The following is a 5223-nucleotide window of genomic DNA, read 5'->3' on the forward strand; positions in this document are numbered from 1 at the left end:
GCCTCAGTTCAAATTTTTGAGTGGAAAACAGATTGGCCCATCTTGGTCACTTGTCCAGCTTGGCCAGGAGTGGAGCCACGCAGTACAGACGTGGTACTTGAGGGGCATTCTAGTGTATCAGGGAACAGTGTGAAGACAAGAAGGGCTTGGTGGATGCACCAGAGGTGCCTGTGGTCCCACTCTTCTCGTTGGGAGCAGCCAGGCACTTGAGTCTTGAGCTCTGGAGTTCATTTTGCAGTGTTGTCTTTAAGCTGGGATTCCCTTGGGATTCTCCCTACCAAGATCGGCTTTCAAGTGGGACATTATCTTCCTACCCTTTAAAACAAGTAAACAGGGCACTTACAATTTTACAATTTTTACTGCTAATTCCTACCAGGAAGAGATAACAAATCTAGGCCATTTTTGAGAAATCGCACACATTCTGGAATTGTCTAATAAATTTCTCACGGTGGCTGGAAGTCGGGCTGTCCCCTGGCTTTCCTCTGTCAGGAAGGTCTCTCTCCCTAGCCGTCGACCTGCCTTTGCTACAGGGCAGAGACACGGGGGGGGGGGGCCCAATCTTCTCAGGGGGGCACTGCATCGTTAGGGACAGCTTAGGGTGATCACAATGGGTATCTCCCCAGAAGTAAAATCCTAGGGAAGAGCAGCACATTACCTGGATTCCTGCCTCTTCTGCTTACTCACCTCCTTTTATTTATTTCTTAGAGGATAACAAGGCTTCTTTAAAAAAATAAAACTTCCTTCCTTGGACTAAACTTGTGTTTCAGAGCAGGAAGAATAGGGGAGGTGTTGTGTGTCGCTGGGGAGGCGTTGTGCGCAGGTAAATAGAGAGAGAGAGAGAGAGAGAGAGAGAGAGAGAGAGAGATTGACTTCCGCTGCCTTTGGCACAGTCATTTCTACCAAAGAAATGAAACGAATCCTCAGGGTGTCAAGGGCACAGAAAACTTCGGCAGAAGGAGCCTATCGTCAGTGGAGAGGCTGGAAGAGACACAAGATCATAGTCTTAGTGCTGGGAAACCCCTTCACAGATTCACATCTTTCATCCTCCGCTTCCCCACCAGGGTAGTTATCCAGCTTCTGCACGAACCTTTCCAGGGACCTGTGAGGACAGCCTGTTCTTTCTTCAGGCAGTTCTGACGCTTTGGCTGGGTGTCTGCAATGTCCCATACGCTGGCCTGTAATCTCACCCTCTGCAGGGAGATCAGCAGTTAAGGAGACTGCCTGGAGGAGGCGGGAGAAGACCTTAGTGTCCAAGGAGTCTGATATTAACCACAGCAGCTCCATTCCTCGGCCACTTCTATACGTCAGGTGATCAGGTATTCAGGTCCCTGGGCAGTTGGGTCATTGTGCTGGCCCAAAGCCCAAACATACAGACCAGACCAGGAAAAGTATGAGAATCAGGCACCAAATCAAGACCACCCCAGTACAGGATAAAAAAAAAAATTTAGACTTTTTTTGAGACCCTTCACATAAAAAGTACCACAAAGATTACCTGTGAATGGGACCCAGGTCACAGGCAGCCTGACAAAGCCCCCTGTAATTAAGCAAGTGTTCATTAAGGGGCCTGGAGATGGGAAGTAGGACAAACCCAGGAGGGGTATTCACCTGGCGATCCCGTCGCGTGAATGCCTTACTCCTCCTCTCTTACTACCCTCCGTCCATATTGCACGCACTCGTTTTTATTTTACTGGATGGATTGGCACCCTCTTCTATCAGTGAAAGGCACAGATTCCGACTGTTCGCAGCACATTTAAAAAGGGAGCGGTCACCAGGAAGCCTGCTTCTAACCTTCTGTGTCCCCAGGCCAACCATGTGAGGCGCCCTGGTTTATTCACAACGTTCCTGCGTGCCCCTTCTCCTTAGCCTGGAGAAACCTTTGCAGAACCTGCTCACCTGAGACAGCGACTCGGCTTCTCTGACCTCAGTCACAGGCGGGGATGCCGTCCAGGTGTTGTCATGGCAATGCTGGAGTCCGGAGTTGCTCACTGCAACTCGATTTTGACTGTAAAAGGTAAATTCTTGTTTTTGTGGATTTTTAAAAAAGATTTTACACATAAAGTATGTTTATTTGTATTCTTTTTTTACTATTAATATATTTTTTTAAATTTTCAGCCATTAGATGGCTTTTATCTATAACTCTTTTTTTCAATTTTCATTAATTTCAATTTATTGTGTTTACATGGATTCAAGTGTCCCTCTGAATATAACTCCCTCATCCTCCACCCATGTGACCCTTTTTATACCCTCTTTGTCCTCTCCCCCTAACTCCCTCCCCCCTTGCCTCTAAGGTTTGCTGTCTTTTATCTATATCTCTGTGTTATGTATATATAATTTCACTAATCTCTTTACCTTCTCTGATCCCATCCCCTCATCCCCTTTCCCTCTGACTGCTGTCTCTCTGGTTCCTGTGACTCCGCCTTTATCTCTATTTTATTCCTCAGTTCACTTTGTACATTAGATTCCACATATAAGCGAGATCATATGATATTTGTTTTTCTCTGCCTGGCTTATTTCACTTAGCATAATAATCTCTGGGTCCATCCATGCTGTCACAAAAGGTAAGATTTCCTTCTTTTTCACAGCCGCATAGTATTCCATTGTGTATATGTACCACAGCTTTTTAATCCACTCGTCCACTGACAGACACTTGGGCTGTTTCCAGATCTTGGCTATTGTAAACAATTCTTGTGTCCTTTTGCCTCAATGGTCAGGTGAAACCATTCTTACTGAAGGTGAGGGTGGAGGAAGCACCTCTCTTGGTGCAGAGGACTGGACAGGTGCCATTTCCAAGCCAACCTGCGTGGGCTCCTAGGGAAAGGGGAGAACAGAAAGCTTCATCCGTCAGGGTCTGGAAGCAGGGATCACACCACTGATCAGTCAGTCCCTGACCCAAACTGGGGACAATTCCAATGATCAGTGCCTTCAGTCAAGTCCATCATTGATACTGGAGTGACTTAGGAACTTGTAGAATCAGTTTGTTTACTCCAAGCCAGAGAGGGCTGGCTAGGGGGATTCACTGGGAGCCCTTGTTAGCAATCATGCCATTTGCTCACACTTGTATAATGCTTGCCAGGTAGCAGGCACTGTTCCAGAGAACATGGCAAGGAGTTTGGATGTATTGCAGTTGTGCATGTAAAATACTTAGCATAGCACCTGGCATGTAGAAGTGCTCAATAAATGGAGATGCTATTGTTGATATCAGACTCCTTGGACACAGTGCCTCCTCCTGCCTCCTCCAGGTGGTCTCCTTGACTGCTGATGCCATCCCAGGGTGGCTTGAGGTCACCTTGCTCCCTTGGATTTAGGATGTACAGTAACTTAATCTGGAGGGCCATGCTGGATGTCACTGTCCCTTATTTTAGCCCTCCAAAGCCTGCCATGGCCCTGCTACCCTTTTTCTCTTCTGTGGGAGCTCTGAGAAGTTCCACGGAGGGGGGGGGAGGTCAACATCCACAGTCCCTCTCGGCTGGACCCCTGTTGTAGTGGCCAGCTTGGCGACGGTCCAATTCAGAGAAATCCCCAGGTTGTATTTGTGTCTTGCTGCCAGGCTCGGAATAATGGCATTGACAGTTGAAGTAAGCAATTGGCCAATTTCCTTCAGGAACGTTTGAAATAAAAAGCAGTTTGTCTGAGTAGAGGAAATTGTGAGAGCCCCAAATGGAATTGCTTAAATTTATTGCTGGAGAGTTTTTACATATGGAGCCAAAGGCATATCTTTTTGCGTCGAGCCGAGCCTTGGGTTTTCAGGAGTGCCGCACTGCACCAGAGACGGAGAAGTCTGGGCCAGTTCCAAAGTTGGCCCGTAGGAGCAGAAACCCCCACCCCATCACCAGCCTTTCCAGGAGAAACAGAGCTGCCTCATGAGGGTGAGAAACATTTGACTGCTGGGATGGGAAGCACACCAGCCTTTTAAAATTATTTTATTGGAAAGCAGAATGGCACCTACATCTCCAGACAGGATATTGACCGAGATTTAGCGTCCGTGGCATCAGCCGTGACCCTCAGCTGCTGGACCATCCAAAGGCTGCGGCGGACCTGGTTTTTCAGGTGGGGCTTCTAGTTCTTAAGTGATGAGCTCAGGAGGCCAGAAATGGGGGGGGGGGAGTGCCAGGGGAGAGCTCTTTCTGCAATTTTTCCTGGTTAGGACAGGGAAAAAAAATTTAAATTATTATTATTTTTTCTTTTCTGTTGAATTTATTGGGGTGACACTAGTTGATAAAATCATATAGGATTCAGGTGTACAATTCTATAATACATCATCTATATACTGTACTGTGTGTTCACCACCCCAAGTTAAATTTCCTTCTAACACCATTTATCTCCCCTCTTCCCTCTCTGCCTCCTAAAATTATTTATTATTATTTTTTTCAGATTTATTGAGAAATAATTGACATATATCACTGTATAATGTTAAAAATATGCAGCATGACGGTTGGATCTACATGCATTGTGAAAAGATACAATAACAGGTTTGGTGCCCATCCATCATCTTGTATGGATCTAATGAAAAAAAAAAAGATTTCTCCTTGCAATGAGAACTCTTACGATCCAGTGTCTCCACACCTTTCTTTCTTTTTTTTTTTTTTTTCATTTTTCTGAAGCTGGAAACAGGGAGAGACAGTCAGACAGACTCCCGCATGCGCCTGACCGGGATCCACCTGGCACGCCCACCATGGGGCGATGCTCTGCCCATCCTGGGCGTTGCCATGTTGCGACCAGAGCCACTCTAGCACCTGAGGCAGAGGCCACAGAGCCATCCCCAGCGCCTGGGCCATCTTTGCTCCAATGGAGCCGTGGCTGCAGGAGGGGAAAAGAGAGACAGAGAGGAAAGCGCGGCAGAGGGGTGGAGAAGCAAATGGGCGCTTCTCCTGTGTGCCCTGACCGGGAATCGAACCCGGGTCCTCCGCATGCAAGGCTGACGCTCTACCGCTGAGCCAACCGGCCAGGGCCTTCCATACCTTTCTTATATATCATACAGCGGTGTCAACTGCGGTCATCATGTTACACATTACATCCCTAGAACTTGTTTATCTTAGAACTGAAAGTTAGTGCCTTTTGCCCAGGGACTGCTAAATTTTGATCTCAAGTTCTGGAAGACATAGGGGACTTACATTGAAGTTAGCATCAAAATAAGATGTAAATTATTTGCAGAACAGCAGGGGATGTAATCAAATGAACTTGGCCAAGCTGTCCTCAGACCTGAGACCTAGTCTGACTTGGCTC

General features: G+C 47.0%; 1 non-coding gene across 1 annotated transcript; it reads right to left on the reverse strand.

Annotated features, from left to right (window-relative positions):
- Nucleotides 1-4873: 4873 nt before the first annotated feature.
- On the reverse strand, nt 4874-4949 carry TRNAA-UGC (transfer RNA alanine (anticodon UGC)). The gene has a single exon. It is a non-coding gene; the product is annotated as a tRNA-Ala (tRNA).
- Nucleotides 4950-5223: the final 274 nt, after the last annotated feature.

This window comes from Saccopteryx bilineata, chromosome 3 (genome assembly GCF_036850765.1).
Source record: "Saccopteryx bilineata isolate mSacBil1 chromosome 3, mSacBil1_pri_phased_curated, whole genome shotgun sequence".
In the NCBI taxonomy this organism is placed as follows: domain Eukaryota; kingdom Metazoa; phylum Chordata; class Mammalia; order Chiroptera; family Emballonuridae; genus Saccopteryx; species Saccopteryx bilineata.